Genomic DNA, 18,219 nt, shown 5'->3' with positions numbered 1-18,219 from the left:
GTTTTCTCCTCTAGGCACAAGGAGGGTTTACTATACCACAAACCAGTCATTTCTTCTTGAAAAATGGTGATGGCAATACATGTCACCTGAGAGTGGCCCACTCAGTCTGGATCTTGGAACATGTGCAGAACCTTTGAGGAAAAAAAGGAAAAGGCATCTTCCTTTGTGCTGGGACTACTGACAGTAAGGATGACATTCCTCTACATCTTCCCTCAGCTTCGAAAGCCTGGAAATGAAGCCAACACAGCAAAGGGAACAGTAGAGAGACACTGAGTCCTGATGATGGCTAGTACACGTCTGACTTTTCACTTGCACGTGCAAACACTTTGTTGTTAATTAGGTTTAAGTTGTGTTACTTCCAGTCACCTTAACTATGCATTTGAGTGTCATTCCAATTTAAATGTTACACAAATTGTCTCCAATTTTCTAAACCCATCAAGATAGATATATATACTTTATATTCATATTCATTTTCATGAGAAGAGGTGACTGAGGTTCAGAATTGGGTATCTTGCCCTCAGTACTGCTAAGAGAGACTGAAATATAAATCTACCAGGCTCCACCCCGCATCCCTCGCTGTCTTCTGTTCTCCAGTTTGCCTTGAGTACAGCAGACATAACCTGAGCGGGACTAGGAATGACACTGAGAGGCACACTGCACATCAGCCCCTGAGTCTGCCCCATCCATGATGACATGTCAGCTTCCTTGATAAAATAAAACCCGGAGATTCTGGCTGAGAGGGGAGAGGAGTGTGGCAGGGGGAAGCAGTACCTACACCAGAGCTCCTGTTCTTTCCCTTGAAAGCTGCTCATGCCCCCTGCTAGACTAGCTTAGGGTGAGGGACGGAGGAGAGACGTGCTTTAATACTGGCCTGCGAATTCAATAAACAATAAATAGCTTTTACCACATGGCAGAGGTGGCTCACCCCTTCACAGATCACAGCCTTGTTATAGCAAAGGGGCTTGCACAACTCAATGAAACCATGAGCTGTGCCAGGCAGGGCCACGCCAAATGGATGGGACAAAGGGAAGAATTTTGACAAAACATGGTTCACTGGGGTGGAGAAGGAAATGGCAACACACTCCAGCATTCTTGCCTGGAGAATCCCATGGATGGTATAAAAAGGCAAAAAGATGTGATGCTGGCTGAGCCCCCCATGTTGGAAGGTGTCCAGTATGCTCCTGGGGAAGAACAGATGGCAAGTACCAAGAGCTCTAGTAAGAATGAAGTGGCTGTCTCATTTTAAAATTGAGTGTTTTTCCCCTTTATTTAAATCTAATTATCTAACAGCAAATATTCCTGAATGGAAATAACAGGCCGAAGTTGAGTGGTGCCTGCACCCTTTCTGTGGGCGTGGGCTTTGCAATTTGCCATAATCCCCGATATCCCCTATGCTTTTACATTAATTCTGCTTCACTGCTGTTATTCATCCTCTTCAGGTCTAGAGTAGGAAGTTCTCAAACTCAGCTCAAAGACACCTTGATTGTCCAAACCCATCAAGGCATTCAGAAAAACAAGATATTTATATAAAAAGCGGACTATAAATAGCCAACTTTTCTCTTTTTACACAGGCATGAACTCATGAAAAGGTTTTTTAAGGCCCTTTAGTACCTGGATCTCATTCATCTTGTTTTCATCCTATGTTCTGGCTGCTCTGAGCGGATCTTAGTGTTCTAATCTGGCTGCTCTGAGCAGATCTTAGTGTTCTAAAGGGCCATACTTGTTTTGCCTCAGGACATTTTCACGTACTGCTTCCTCCTAAATGGACAATCTTTCTCCCCTCACCCTCTTTATCTGAGTATATTTTCTCATACTTAACCTGGGTTAGGTTAGTAGTTCTCAACCTTGCTTGCATATTTTAATCTCTTTTGGCACTTGAAAAAATACCCGTGCCCCAACCCTATCCCAGTTAAATAAAAATCTCTGAGAATTTAGGGCAAATCATTTAATGTTTTGCACCTCAGCTTCCTCAAGTGATGATAAAAATAAAGTAAAATGAGCAGCTAGGGTTGAGAGCTATGGATTTTCAGAAAGTACTTGATAGATACCTTATTTTGCTTTCCCATGGTACCCTCACTTATCCACTTCACTAACACTGTCATGTTGTTTTTGATTTATATTTGACTTTTCTTCTAGGCTATTAGTTCTTTGAAGGTGTAGACTGTTTATAGTCTAGGTTGACCAATCGTTCTGGTTTTAGCGATAAACGTCCTGAGTCCTAAGAAATCCTTTCAGCTCCTATCAATGTATTTGGCACATAGTAGGTGCTCAAATGTTTCTTGATGGTAAAAAAATCATAACTCAAATGATAGGATAGGGCTTACCTGTGCCCACTCTTTTGGTGGATACTCTTCTCCATAGACTTAATCTCTTACTGTTTCCAATATTTAAGCTCATAGATCTGTTGATCATGAAGCTTTTTGACCATGATAATTCTTTATTTTCACTCTTGTGAAATTTCATCTGTACAATATGTTACAGCATGAACCTATTGCCTTAACCTGTCTAGTGATTAGAACCAATGATCTTTAACAGTACTTGTTTGTGAACCAAGAGAATGTATATCTATAGGAATTTTGTTTTCATACAGCTATATTTATTGGATAGATGCAAATTTACCCTGGGAGATCCATTCTTAATATCACTTAACCCTGAGCCCATTGATGCAGTGAACCAGACAGCTGATCACATTGTGGTTTATTAATAACAGTGCTAAGACCACCATAAACAGTTGCCAGAGGGAAATAATGTTTCTCATTACCCATACAATTTGTGTTCGATTTTTTAATATGTAATTCTTGGGAGAACCTACTACTACCTAATTATTTTGTTTTTAAGAATACTAATGTGTCTTCTAGGGTTCTTTATTCATTTCTATTTTTTAAAAGTACTTGAAAAAATACAGGCTTTTGCTATGTTTTTGGAAAGAGAGAACAAAAAGGCAATAATCTAGCCCACAAGGGCCTTGTTTTTCCCTGTCTCAAATTTGTACAAAAATATATGAGAATATGATCTTATTATTTCAACCTTGAGGATATTCTGGTGTGGGAATGGAAAGGTCGGAACATTTTCTTAACGAAAATTTGCAAAATATTAGTTTCAGCCACTTTCTGAGTAGCTTGTATAAATCCAGGGAGCTGCCAAATAATATTGTGTTTTTATTTGGAAAAATGAAGAACGTACAATCTTATCTAATAAGAATGACATGAAATTAATATTTGGTGATAAAAACTGGGTGAACATAGAGAAAAAATGACAGTCTTAAAAAAAAACTGGCAAGACTTGAATAGCTAAAGATACCTGGTATTATAAGATTATAAGATACCACTTCAGCATTCTTGCCTTGAGAAGGCCATGAACTGTATGAAAAGATAAAAAGATATGACACTGAAAGATGAACAACACCCTCCTCAACCCCCACCAGCTCAGTAGGTGTCCAGTATACTACTAGAGAAGAGCAGAGAAATAGTTTCAGAAGTAATGAAGAGGCTGAGCCAAAGCAGAAATGACACCCAGTTGTGGATGTGTCTGGTGGTGAAAGCAAAGTCAGGTGCTGTGAAGAACAATATTGCATAGGAAGTTGGAAACTTAGGTCCATGAATCACGGTAAATTAGAAGTGGTCAAACAGGAGATGGCAAGAGAGAACATCAACATTTTAGGAATCAGTGAACTAAAATGAAAGGGAATGGGTGAATTTAAATCAGATGACCATCATATCTACTACTATGGGCATGAATCTCTTAGAAGAAATGGAGTAGCTTTCACATTCACAAAAGAGTCTGAGATTGAGTACTTCAGTGCAATCTCTAAAACAACAGATGATCTTGGTTCACTTCCAAGGCAAACCTCAATATCACAGTGGCCAAGTCTATACCCCAACCACTAATGCCAAAGAACCTAATAGTGAGTGGTTTTATGATGACATACAAGACCTTCAGAAACTAACACCAAAAAAAAAAAAGAAAAAGATGTCATTTTCAACATAGGGAACTGGAATACAAAAGTAGGAAGTCAAGAAATCCCTGGAGTAACATGCAAATTTGGACTTGGAATACAGAATGAAGCAGGGCAAAGGCTAACAGAGTTTTGCCAAGAGAATGCACTGGTCATAGCAAATATTTCCCTCTTCCAGCAACCCAAGAGGTGACTATACACAAGGACATCACCAGATAGTCAATACCAAAAACAAATTAATTGTATTCTTTGCAGCTGAAGATGGACACTCTACATAGTCAGCAAAAATAAGATTGAAAGCTAACTGTAGCTCAGATCATGAACTCTCTATTGCAAAATTCATACTTAAATTGAAGACAGTAGGGAAAACCACTAGGCCATTCAGGTATGACCTAAACGAAATTCCTTATGATTATACAGTTCAGTCAGTTCAGTTCAGTTGCTCAGTTGTGTCTGACTCTCTGTGACCCCATGAATTTCAGCATGCCACGCCTCCCTTTCCAACACCAACTTCTGGAGTTCACCCAAACTCATGTCCATCAAGTCGGTGATGCTATCCAGCAATCTCATCCTCTGTCGTCCCCTTCTCCTCCTGCCCCCACCCAACCCCTCCCAGCATCAGGGTCTTTTCCAATGTGTCAACTCTTCTCATGAGGTGGCCAAAGTACTGGAGTTTCAGCTTTAGCATCAGTCCTTATAAGAACACCCAGGACTGATCTCCTTTAGAATAGACTGGTTGGATATCCTTGCAGTCCAAGGGACTCTCAAGAGTCTTCTCCAACAACACAGTTCAGAAGCAAAAATTCTTCGGCACTCAGCTTTCTTCACAGTCCAACTTTCACATCCATACATGACCACTGGAAAAACCATAGCCTTGACTAGATGGACCTTTGTTGGCAAAGTAATGTCTCTGCTTTTGAATATGCTATCTAGGTTGGTCATAACTTTCCTTCCAAGGAGTAAACATCTTTTAATTTCATGGTGGTAATCACCATCTGCGGTGATTTTGGAGCCCCAGAAAATAAAGTCTGACAGTGTTTCCACTGTTTCCCTATCTATTTGCCATGAAGTGATGGGACCAATGCCATGATCTTAGTTTTCTGAATGTTGAGCTTTAAGCCAACTTTTTCCCTCTCTTCTTTCACTTTCATCAAGGGGCTTTTTAGTTCCTCTTCACTTTCTGCCATAAGGGTGGTGTCATCTGCATATCTGAGGTTATTGATATTTCTCCTGGCAATCTTGATTCCAGCTTGTGCTTCTTCCACCCCAGCATTTCTCATAATGTACTCTGCATATAAGTTAAATAAGCAGGGTGACAGTATACAGCCTTGATGTACTCCTTTTCCTATTTGGAACCAGTCTGTTGTTCCATGTCCAGTTCTAACTGTTGCTTCCTGACCTGCATATAGGTTTCTCAAGAGGCAGATCAGGTGGTCTGGTATTCCTATCTCTTGAAAAATTTTCCAGTTTAATGTGATCCACACAGTCAAAGGCTTTGGCATAGTCAAAATAAAGGAGAAATAGATTTTTTCTGGAACTCCCTTGCTTTTTCCATGATCCAGTGGATATTGGCAATTTGATCTCTGGTTCCTCTTCCTTTTCTAAAACCAGCTTGAACATCTGGAAGTTCACAGTTCACATATTGCTGAAGCCTGGCTTGGAGAATTTTACGGATTACTTTACTAGCATGTGAGATGAGTGCAATTGTGTGGTAGTTTGAGCATTCTTTGGCATTGCCTTTCTTTGGGATTGGAATGAAAACTGACCTTTTCCAGTCCTGTGGCCACTGCTGAGTTTTCCAAATTTGCTGGCATATTGAGTGCACCACTTTCACAGCATCATCTTTCAGGATTTGAAAGAGCTCAACTGAAATTCCATCACCTCCACTAGCTTTGTTCTCAGTGATGCTTTCTAAGGCCCACTTGACTTCACATTCCAGGATGTCTGGCTCTAGGTTAGTGATCACACCATCGTGATTATCTGGGTCATGAAGGTCTTTTTTGTACAGTTCTTCTGTGTATTCTTGCCACCTCTTCTTAATATCTTCTGCTTCTGTTAGGTCCATACCATTTCTGTCCTTTATCGAGCCCATCTTTGCATGAAATGTTCCCTTGGTATCTCTAATTTTCTTGAAGAGATCTCTAGTCTTTCCCATTCTGTTGTTTTCCTCTATTTCTTTGCATTGATTGCTGAGGAAGGCTTTCTCATCTCTCCTTGCTATTCTTTGGAACTCTGCATTCAGAAGCTTATATCTTTCCTTTTCTCCTTTCCTTTTCACTTCTCTTCTTTCCACAGCTATTTGTAAGGCCTCCCCAGACAGCCATTTTGCTTTGTTGCATTTCTTTTCCATGGGGATGGTCTTGATCCCTGTCTCCTGTACAATGTCACGAACCTCATTACATAGTTCATCAGGCACTCTATCTATCAGATCTAGTCCCTTAAATCTATCTCTCACTTCCACTGTATAATCATAAGGGATTTTATTTAGGTCATACCTGAATGATCTAGTGGTTTTCTCTACTTTTTTCAATTTAAGTCTGAATTTGGCAATAAGAAGTTGATGATCTGAGCCACAGTCAGCTCCCAGTCTTGTTTTTGCTGACTGTATAGAGCTTCTCCATCTTTGGCTGCAAAGAATATAGTCAATCTGATTTCAGTGTTGACCATCTGGTGATGTCCATGTGTAGAGTCTTCTCTTGTGTTGTTGGAAGAGGGTGTTTGCTATGACCAGTGCGTTCTCTTGGCAAAACTCTTAGCCTTTGCCCTGCTTCATTCTGTATTCCAAGGCCAAATTTGCCTGTTACCCCAGGTGTTTCTTGACTTCCTGCTTTTGCATTCCAGTCCCCTATAATGAAAAGGACATCTTTTTTGAGTGTTAGTTATAAAAGGTCTTGTAGGTCTTCATAGAACCAACCATTCAACTTCAGCTTCTTCAGCATTACTGGTTGAGGCATAGACTTGGATTACTGTGATACTGAATGGTTTGCCTTGGAAACGAACAGAGATTATTCTGTTGTTTTTGGGATTGCACCCAAGTGCTGCATTTTGGACTCTTTTTTTGACCATGATGGCTACTCCATTTCTTCTAAGGGATTCCTGCCCGCAGTAGTAGATATAATGGTCATCTGAGTTAAATTCACCCATTCCAGTCCATTTTAGTTCGCTGATTCCTAGAATGTCGACATTCACTCTTGCCATCTCCTCTTTGACCACTTATTTGCCTTGATTCATGGACCTAACATTCCAGGTTCCTATGCAATATTGCTCTTTACAGCATCGGACCTTGCTTCTATCACTAGTCACATCCACAACTGGGTATTGTTTTTGCTTTGGCTCCATCCCTTCATTCTTTCTGGAGTTATTTCTCCACTGATCTCTAGTAGCATATTGGGAACCTACCGACCTGGGGAGTTCTTCTTTCAGTATCCTGTCATTTTGCTTTTTCATAGTGTTCATGGGGTTCTCAAGGCAAGAATACTGAAGTGGTTTGCCATTCCCTTCTCCAGTGGACAACATTCTGTCTGACCTCTCCACCATGACCCGCCTGTCTTGGGTGGCCCCACACGGCATGGCTTAGTTTCATTGAGCTAGACAAGGCTGTGGTCCTAGTGTGATTAGAATGAGCAGTTTTCTGTGATTATGGTTTCAGTGTGTCTGCCCTCTGATGCCTCTCACAACTTCTACTGTCTTACTTGGGTTTCTCTTACCTTGGACGTGGGGTATCTCTTCTCGCCTGCTCCAGCAAAGCTCAGCCGCTGCTCCTTACCTTGGATGAGGGGTATTTTCTCACAGCCACTCCTCCTGACCTTTAACTTGGAGTAGCTCCTCTCGGCCCTCCTGCGCAGGCACAGCCACCGCTCCTTGGACGTCAGATTATACAGAGGAAGTGACAAATTGATGCAAGGGATAACATCTTGCAGAGTGCCTAAAGAACTATGGATTGAGGTTTGTACAGGAGGCAGTGATCAAAACCATCTCCAAGAAAAAGAAATGCAGAAAGGCAAAATGGTTGTCTCAGGAGGCCTGACAAGTAGCTGAGAAAAGAATAAAAGTGAAAAGCAAAAGAGAAAAGGAAAGATATACCCAACTGAATGCACAGTTCCAGGGAACAGCCAGGAGACATAAGAAAGCCTTCCTCAGTGATCAGTGCAAAGAAATAGAGGAAAACAATAGAATGGGAAAGACTAGAGAGCTCAAGAAAATTAGAGATACCAAGGAAACATTTCATGCAAAGATGGGCACAAAAAAGGACAGCAGCAGTATGGACTTAACATAAACAGAAGATATTAATAAGAGATGGCAAGAATACACAGAAGAACTGAACAAAAAAGGTCTTAAAGATCTAGATAACCACGATGGTGTGGTCACTCACCTAGAGCCAGACATCCTGGCGTGTGAAGTCAAGTGGGCCTTAGGAAGCATTACTACAAATAAAGCTAGTGGAGCTGTTAGAATTGCAGCTGAGCTATTTCAAATCCTAAAAGATGATACTATTAAAGTGCTGCACTCAATATGCCAGCAAGTTTGGAAAACTCAGTAGTGGCTATGGTACTAGAAAAGATCAGTTTTCATTCCAGTCCCAAAGAAAGGCAATGCTAACGAATGTTAAAGCTACTGTACAATTGTATTCAGTTCAAATGCCAGCTAAGTAATGCTCAAAATCCTTCAAGCTAGGCTTCAGCACTACGTGAACCGAGAAATTCCAGATGTACAAGCTAGATTTAGAAAAGGCAGAGGAACCAGAGATCAAATTGCCAACCTCTGTTGGATCATAGAAAAAGCAAGAGAGTTCCAGAAAAACATATTTTCCTGCTTCATTGACTACACTAATGTCTTTGACTGTGTGGATCACAACAAACAGTAAAATATTCGTAAAGAGATGGGAATACCAGACCACCTTACCTGTCTCCTGAGAAACCTGTATGCAGGTCAAAAAACAACAGTTAGAACCAGACATGGAATAACGAACTGATTCAAAACTGTGAAAGGAGTAGGTCAAAGGTTATGTAACTTATATGTCACCCTGCTTATTAAACTTGTATGCAGAGTACATCATGAGAAATGCTGGGCTGGATGAAGCACAAGCTGAAATCAAGATTGCTGGGAGAAATATAAACAACCTCAGGTATGCAGATGACACCACCCCTATGGAAGAAAGTGAAGAGGAACTAAAGAGCCTCTTGAGGAAAGTGAAAGTGAAAGTGTAAAAGTTAGCTTAAAACTCAACATTTAGAAAACTAAGATCTCAGTATCCAGTCCCATCACCTCATGGCAAATAGATGTGGAAACAATGGAAACAGTGATAGACTATTTTCTTGGCCTTAACAATCACTGCAGATGGTGACTGCAGTCATGAAATTAAAAAGATGCTTGCTCCTTGGAAGTAAAGCTATGATAAACTTAGCATATTAAAAAACAGAGACATCACTTTGCTAACGAAAGTTGGTTTAATCAAAGCTATGGTTTTCCTGTAGTATGTATGGATGTGAGAGTTGGGCTGTAAAGAAGGTTGAGCACTGAAGAATCGATTGTTTTGAACTGTGGTGCTGGGGAAGACTCTTGAGAGTCCTGTGGACTGCAAGATCAAACGAGTCAATCCTAAAGGAAGTCAGTCCTGAATATTCATTGGAAGGACTGATGCTGAAACTGAAGCTTTAATACTTTGGCCACCTGATGTGGAGAGCCAACTCATTGGGAAAGACCCTGGTTTGGGGAAAGATTGAAGGCAGTAGGAGAAAGAAACAACTGAGGATGAGATGACTGGATGGCATCATTGACTTGATGTACATGAGTTTGAGCAAACTCTGGGAGACAGTGAAGGACAGGGAAACCTTGCTTTCCTCTATGGCATCTCAAGGAGTCAGACATGTGAGTGACTGAATAACAACATGGTATTATATGAAATAGAATTTTAAGAAATCAAGTCCTACTAATCACTGTTTCTCTGGAGAGGATCTCAGGGGAACTCTATACACAGGTTACATTTAGGGACTACATCCCTCTTTATTAGCTGAATTATCGTTTAAAACATAGATCTAGTAAAGTTGGAGTGGAGCACAACAATTTAGGCCTGACATTGAAGAGCTATTAATATTTCTTTTTTTTTCATAAAGCTGAGATTTGAATGTGCTTGTGGAAAGAAAGAGACATATCACAGTTAGTCTTGAGGCAGGTCCTGGTCTTTTATTATCACATCAGTAGCAAAATGGTTCAGTTCAGTTCAGTCACTCAGTCGTGTCCGACTCTTTCTGACCCCATGGACTGCAGCACACCAGGCTTCCCTGTCCATCACCAACTCCTGGAGCTTGCTCAAACTCATGTCCATCAAGTTAGTGATGCCATCCAACCATCTCATCCCTGTCGTCTCCTTCTCCTCCCACCTTGAATCTTTCCCAGCACCAGGGTCTTTTCCAATGAGTCAGTTCTTCGCATCAGGTGGCCAAAGTATTGGAATTTCAGCTTTAGTATCAGTTCTTCCAATGAATATTCAGGACTGATTTCCTTTAGGATGGACTGGTTGGATCTCCTTGCAGTCCAAGGGACTCACAAGAGTCTTCTCCAACACCACAGTTCAAAAGCATCAATTCTTCAGTGCTCATCTTTCTTTATGGTCCAACTCTCACATCCATACATGACTACTGTAAAAACCATAGCCTTGACTAGACAGACCTTTGTTGACAAAGTAATGTCTCTGCTTTTTAATATGCTATCTAGGTTGGTCTCAGCTTTTCTTCCAAGGAGCAAAATAGTAGAAAAAATAGCAAAAATACATATATGGGTGGACATGGCCTTTCCCATCATGAAATGCGTCTCCTTCAGACTGTCCTACTTTGACCCTCCAATCTGCAGCCCTCCTCTTGGATAGAGGAAGTGGGAGGTGGTGGAGAGGAATCTGAGGACCTGTGCTTTGCCACTTGATCTGAGGTGGTGGCACTGTCACTATCCTAGAGAGATGTGGATGGAATCCAGATATTTGAGAAGGTGGAATTGAGGTCAGATGCAGGGAGGTTAGCAGAAGCATACAAACTCACAAAGCCTGTGAGTATAAAGTTTAGTACCTGGGTGTCAACCAGTGGGGACCAGGACCTGAAAGGTCAAACTAGAAAAAAATGTCAGAAGCTCAGTCAAAGTGTAAGAACAACTCAGAATTAGTACCTGGCTCCAAGATTCTGGGTGAAAAAGGTCTAGATTGCATAGTCTTGTCTAATTCCTACCAGCATATGCTGTTGCTGCTGCTGCTAAGTCGCTTCAGTCATGTCCGACTCTGTGCGACCCCATAAACAGCAGCCCACCAGGCTCCCCTGTCCCTGAGATTCTCCAGGCAAGAACACTGGAGTGGGTTGCCATTTTCTTCTCCAGTGCATAATAGTGAGAAGTGAAAGTGAAGTCGCTCAGTTGTGTCCGACTCCTAGCGACCCCATGGACTGCAGCCTACCAGGCCCCTCCATCCATGGGATTTGCCAGGCAAGAGTACTAGAGTGGGTTGCCATTGCCTTCTCCGACCAGCATATGAGCAGGCCTCAAATTTCGGTATGTGGGACTGAGTCCACAGGAGTCAGTGAGAAGATGCACCTACCTACGAAGAGATATGAAAGGGCAGGAGACATTATCTAGCAGTCAGTGTAAAGTTGGGAGGAAAGTTCTTATCCTTTGCTGATCTCTGGCCTAGTGAGTGGTTTAGAGGGGTGTTATATAAACGTGGTCTTCAAAAAAAAAAATCCACCAAAATATGCCTTAAGGCCATTCCTGTTCAACTTTACTTGGATAGAGTATTCAAGGGGAAAGAGTATTAGGACCTCTGAGAAGCCTTGATATCCCCAGTCACGCTCTGCCCTCTGTGATCAGTAGCTCCTAAAAAATTAGCATTCAACACCTTTGAGCTGGTGCTGGTTTCTGCAATGAACTGCTCACTAACTTCATTTCCTGACCTCTTTATAACCTTCTGAACCATTTAACCTTGCTTGTGCCTTCATTCACCTGATAATCAAGGCTTTGCTTTGCTTTGTTCCTTTGTTTTTCTTCTCATAGCCTTCATAGCTTTGGATAAGTGTATCATTTTACTCCTGGGTCTGTTCCTGTGTTTATCAGCACTCCATGAAAGAGATGCTAGTACTTTGCTTGACACACTAGTTTACTTATAAATGGAATTGATTCTTATTCAGTTCAATTCAGTTTAGTTCAGTCATTCAGTCGTGTCCGACTCTTTGCGACCCCATGAATCTCAGCACGCCAGGCCTCCCTATCCATCACCAACACCCGGAGTTCACTCAAACTCATGTCCATCTAGTTGGTGATGCCATCCAGCCATCTCATCCTCTGTTGTCCCCTTCTCCTCCTGCCCCCAATCCCTCCCAGCATCAGAGTCTTTTCCAATGAGTCAACTATTATCTGTTGCCTTACTAATATATCTCACAATATAACTGGAGACCTGGACAAAAAAGCAGGTTTTTAGAATAATTTTGGTACGCCGTATGAATGAAGAATGTACAAGGTACAGCAATAGCACTGATAACATTATCATCTCTTCCTAGAGTGGCGATGAGATTGGAAGTCAAGAGGAAATTATACTTTAACTGAATCTTGAAGGGTAATATGAGTTTTCTAGGTAGCTCACAGATGCAGGGCACTGTAGAAAAAAGAAAAATATGCAGTGATAAGAAGAATAAAAGACCATAGTTTATTTAAATACTTGTCAATAACCCCACTTGGTAGGAGTTGTAGCTGGAGAGGTTAGCAGAGTCCAGATCATAAAAGTCTTATTGAATAACATGGAAAAAGTGTTTAGGCTTATTTTCCATGAGGACATTAGTGGATCTTGAGGGATGACAGGGGGTGACAAAGGTTTGTATTATAAAAAAATTAGTCTGGCATCAGCTTATATTATATACTTGACAGAGGCAAGAGACTAGTTAGGAAAGACTATTTAGGAGAGATCTTGTTCTGTGGTTGGAACAGAGAAAGGCAGGAGTAGCAGCAGTAGGAGAGAAAAATCCACCAGTTTTAAATGGAATAGCTAAGGTGATCAATGTACTCAGGGATGTGAGGGTGAAAAAGAAAAAGCATGTTTTTGATAACTTCTAGGTTTCTGAATCTGGTGACTAGCTGGGTGACAGTGTGATTTTCTGAGATAGAGGTTATGTGAACAGGGAATCAGCTACATTTTGTGTTTGTATTTAATGCTATACTGTTTTGCTGTGGTGGTGGAATTTATGGTGGATGGGATCAAGATAAATAATTAATAAGCAATTTTCATTTGGGATTTGTTATATGAGTGCCCGTGGGATTTCTAGTTGATATACCTCTGGATCTAGAGTTTAGGGGAATATTATTAAGATATTTGAATTAACCATGATTATCCCATCCAATCCCATGACATCAATCATGCATGGATAGTCCTCTAGAATAAACAGTGGAATCAGAATGGAAGAAACCTTAGGAAACAGTGATATTTAAATGGATGAGAAGCTAGCAAAGGGGAATGTGGTCCATGAATATCGTGGTGCTCTGGGAGTCAATGGATAAGAGCTTTAAGAAGGGTATAGTTGACAGGGTAAGTTATATCAATGAAACACAGAGCCCCCAGGACAAAAGGAATAATATTTAGAAGCCAAAAAAATGTGACAGTCAACAAAAGAGCCCTAGAAAATATTCTTAATGACAAAATCAATTTTATCAGAACAAAGCGCCTCACAGCTCTTTAGGAACATGGGCAACCTGTGGAAAAATCTTGTAAAAATTCTGTCCATGTTTTAACCCACACAATTGTAATCCTCCAGTAAAAGTTTCTATGATCATATCTCTCACAGCTTCTTCATTTTTAAAGTTTGACTACACTGATCATTCTAGAAACTGAACATAAATTGTTTAATGTTGGATAATGTTTGTTTCAGGCAAGGACCTTACAGTTCATATTTAATGTTCCTTTAATTCTCTCATGGAATTTAATAAGTGGATTTGGTTTCATAGTAGAGCTGTATAAGGCTTCCCTGGTGGCTCAGGCGGTAAAGAATCTGTCTGCAATGCAGGAGACCTGGGTTCAGTCTTGGGTTTGGGAAGATCCCCTAGAGAAGGGAATGGCTACCCACTCAAATTTTCTTGCCTGGAGAATTCCATGGACAGAGGAGCCTGGTGAGCTACAGTCCATGGGATCACAAAGAGTCAGATACGACTGAGTGACTAACAATTTCACTTTCCAGTATTCTTGCCTAGAAAATTCCATGGACAGAGGAGCCTGCCAGGCTGCAGTCTGTGGGATTGCAAAGTGTAGGATATGACTGAGCATACACACACACACACACACACACAATTCGTGTATAAAACATATCACATTTATTTTTACATGCTCAATATATATCTTGTTTAGTCCTGCATCTGCATTTGCATGTGCCTCTTCCAAGACCAACTGTCTTCACGTGATCATATATTTTTGTAAAATTTCCAAAGATATTTTAACAGAAATTAGTAAGACCACTGTCTTGTCCCAACTCATCTTCCCTTGAGTCATGGCTGTAGGTATGTATATTTTTAAATTATGAATGTATGATAACCCATTTACAGGATACTTGGAGAATACAGAACAAAGCTGCATATTGTTCCTATATATATATATTAAAGTGATTTCCCTGGTGGCTCGGTTGGTAAAGAATCTGTCTGCAATGCCAGAGACCTAGGCTTGATCCCTGAGTCAGGAAGATCCCCTGGAGAAGGGAATGGCAATCCACTCCAGTATTCTTGCCTGGGAAATCCCATGGACAGAGGAGACTGGCAGGCTACATATAGTTCATTAGGTCGACATGACTGGGCAACTGACACTCACTTCACTATATATTACAATTATTTTTCTAAGTAGATAAGATTTTTAGTTGGAGTTTAAATATCAAATTCTCAAAAATTAATAGAATGAATAGACAGAAAAGTAGAGGATATAGTAGACCTGAAAAGCACTATGGACCAATTCAACATAATTAAGATTTATACAATTTTCACACAACAGCAGGATACAAATTCCATTCAAGTTCCCATACACTATAAACCAGGAGACACTGGAACATACCCAGGGATGTAAAAATGTAAAACAACATGCAAAAGTTTCATGGCCTAAAGGTAATGAAATCATACAGAGTCTGTTCTCGTATTACTGTGGAATTATATTAGCAAACGATATTAAGAGATATTTGAAATAAGAGGCATATTTTCAAGTGCCATGTTATACTTACCAAGAGAGATCTTTGACATACTTATTGAAAGCCTCAATAAAGTTAAAAGATTGAAAAAATACAGAGGGTGACTGCAGAGTAGAAAGCATTTAAATGAGAAATTAGTATCAAAATGAGAAATTAACATAGCAGATACTTAAAATCCCCATATATTTGGAAATCAAGTGTCCACTTTTAAATGACGGATGTATCTAAGAGCCATAACAAGGAAAATTAGAAAATATTTGTAATGGAATAAAAATGAAAAGAGAATTTATCAGAATTTGTTGCATGCAGCTGAAGCTGCTCAATGCAAATAAATATAAGGTGGCATCTTGAATAAGGTATAAAAACAAATAATGGCTACTAGCATAAAATTTTGTGAAATTTGAAAAAAATCAATACTTTAGTTAATAATATTGTGTCACATATTAATTTCTTATTTTTTTTTTTTTTTTTACAACATGGTGTTCCTTTATATTCTCAGAATTGGGTTAGAAGTTTCAAGACTCATCAAATATTTTTTTTTCAAAAATCACTAAAATAATAAGGTTTCTAGACTTCTAGCAGTCATACTGGATATCAGAATAAACGGAATTATATGCAAGTTTTGAATGACTATAAATTAGAAATCTAGCATTATATTCATACTTAGTCAAACAAGTAGAACCAAAATGTCATACATTTTTTAGCTAAGCAAAAATTCATGTTTTCTAAAATATATATATTATACATCTATCTATCTATATATGTATATAAAAGCTTTTCTACTACACATGATAAAGGCTTTAGAAAGAACAACAATAAAAAAAAGAGACAGAGATTGGAAAACATAAACTGAATGAAATGCGAGCACTGAATATGAAACATAAAAATGGAAACAAACTAGATAAAAGTAAACGATCATCATCTAGTCCAGTTGTTTCTGAACTTGGATGCTCATTGGAATCGTGTCAGCTGCAGATATTTTTGTGGTCTGGTCGAGATTAAGTTGCCACAAAAAATTAACTTGATGAACATCGAATAAAGCTCCTTGTAAGGCACTATATAAAGGACATTGTCATGGAACTGGTTAATTCTCAAACAATATTTAAGCTTTTGCATACAAAAACTTGAAATGTTTTGCAATTTTGTATTTATCAGCAATTCTAATAGAGCTTTTCTCAGTTTTTAACTTGTTACAACCCTAAAATAAAACTTTATTAATAGAGAAATACATTTAAATATGCTTTAGTCTGACTCTTCAGAAATAGGAGCTTGAGACAGAGGAATTAGGTACTACTTTATCGTTAGGGAGTGCATGCCCAGAGGGCAGACATCAGGTGGGAGGAGCAGAGAAGGCTTGTTACGTGTCTGGCTGCCCCTAGGTAGGGTAAATGGCTCTGTCATTGGAGCATCCTCCTTACGACTGCTGTCATGTGCACAGTGTTTTTACAAAGTTGCTTGCCCTATCAATGCCAGGAGGTGTTTGTTACAGGGATGGGGAAATATTTAGCCTTACAGTGCTAACCTGGCTTAGAGATATGAACCTTTGCACCCCCTTTCTCAACAACAAGATTGCTGCCTCTCACTCTGCTGCTGCTGCTGCTAAGTCACTTCAGTCATGTCTGACTCTGTGCGACCCCACAGACGGCAGCCCACCAGGCTCCCCTGTCCCCGGGATTCTCCAGGCAAGAACACTGGAGTGGGTTGCCATTTCCTTCTCCAGTGCATGAAAGTGAAAAAATAAAGTGAAGTCGCTCAGTCGTGTCCGACTCCTAGCGACCCCATGGACTGCAGCCCACCAGGCCCCTCCGTCCACGGGATTTTCCAGGCTCACTCTACCTGTGTGAAATTCTAGAGCAGCATCTGCCGCTCACTCTTCTATAACCACTTTTTATTTGTTTTCATGAGACTTTTAGGAGTACATTGTTAGTAAACAAGCGATGCAAGTAGGTTTTTAAAAATTAACAACGGACTAGTCATTGATAGATTTTTCATACATTTTAATCATAACAACTATCCTGTACTGCTTGAAAAAAAAATTGATGTAGAGCTAGAGTTTATTTTAAGGAAATTAACTTTAAATTAGTAAAAGTTAGGCAGTAAAAAAGTGCTGATCTGGGAACCAGAGTACCAGGCTCCATAGTGTGAATAATTAACTGACCTAACATTCAGGTAATCTAGATTATAATGCTACCTCCTTCCTCAAATCTTTCTGTAGCTTGTCAAGTCCACTATGTCCAATCAAATGGCTATCATTATATTGTACAAATTTGAATGGGTTATCAGAACCCAGCTGAACTAGCTGTTTAATGCCAAGGAACAGCCACAAGGAACAAGATTACTTTAATCAGTTTATCCTTGTGCATACTTTGGTCACAATTAAATGGCTAGTGTTAATTTAGACATGTCTAGGAAAAGTTTTTGTGTGCCTGTAACAATCAAACTAGGCAGGCAGTAGTATCTAAGGAGAATAAAAAGGAACAGTTTTGAATTACTCCTTACTTATCTTTGAATGGATAAAGTTGATTTTTTTTCATTCTAAGAAATTATACCTGCATATATAGGCTGGGGTCCAGTAATGAGACATGCATGGAGTCACATGCTGGTTGATACACAATCTTAGGCTAGTCGACTAGTCAGTCAGCCAGGCAACTTTGAATGTGTGTGTCCCTTTTGACCCAGCATCACTCACCTTTCATGTCAGGCTTCTTATCTGTCCACGGTATTGCTTCTACTTCGGTCAGTCTCACAGGTGCTATCGTGTGAATAGAATGAACATGTGAAAATGATTCTCTTAAGTGTGTGTGGAGATGTTTTGCTGCGATGCTACCACTTTTAACAGGAAGACACTCTGAGCTAATGTCTTCTTGTAGACTTCTTGTAGCCAAGGTAAAATGTAGTAGGCCAAAAAGAATGGTTTTAGAATTGAAATGTAAACAAGAGCTAATGAGTAAATTTTCTGATATTTGGGACAATGTTGCTAGTCTCTCCCTGAACAAGTAGAATAAATAAATTGTGGTTCCTTTCATCATTAATAAGCCAATACCCTTCTGCTTTGTAATGGACTGTATCTTGAGGTTAAAA

General features: G+C 39.9%; 1 protein-coding gene across 2 annotated transcripts in view; it reads left to right on the top strand.

The window, feature by feature from the left end:
* Positions 1 to 18,219, top strand: part of SLC26A7 (solute carrier family 26 member 7) — a 151,482-nt gene that overhangs the window by 7,318 nt on the left and 125,945 nt on the right. The window lies entirely within an intron of this gene.

Source organism: Bos indicus, chromosome 14 (genome assembly GCF_029378745.1).
Source record: "Bos indicus isolate NIAB-ARS_2022 breed Sahiwal x Tharparkar chromosome 14, NIAB-ARS_B.indTharparkar_mat_pri_1.0, whole genome shotgun sequence".
NCBI lineage: Eukaryota > Metazoa > Chordata > Mammalia > Artiodactyla > Bovidae > Bos > Bos indicus.
Note: the sequence above shows the minus strand (reverse complement) of the source record. Positions and strands in the feature narration are given on the sequence as shown.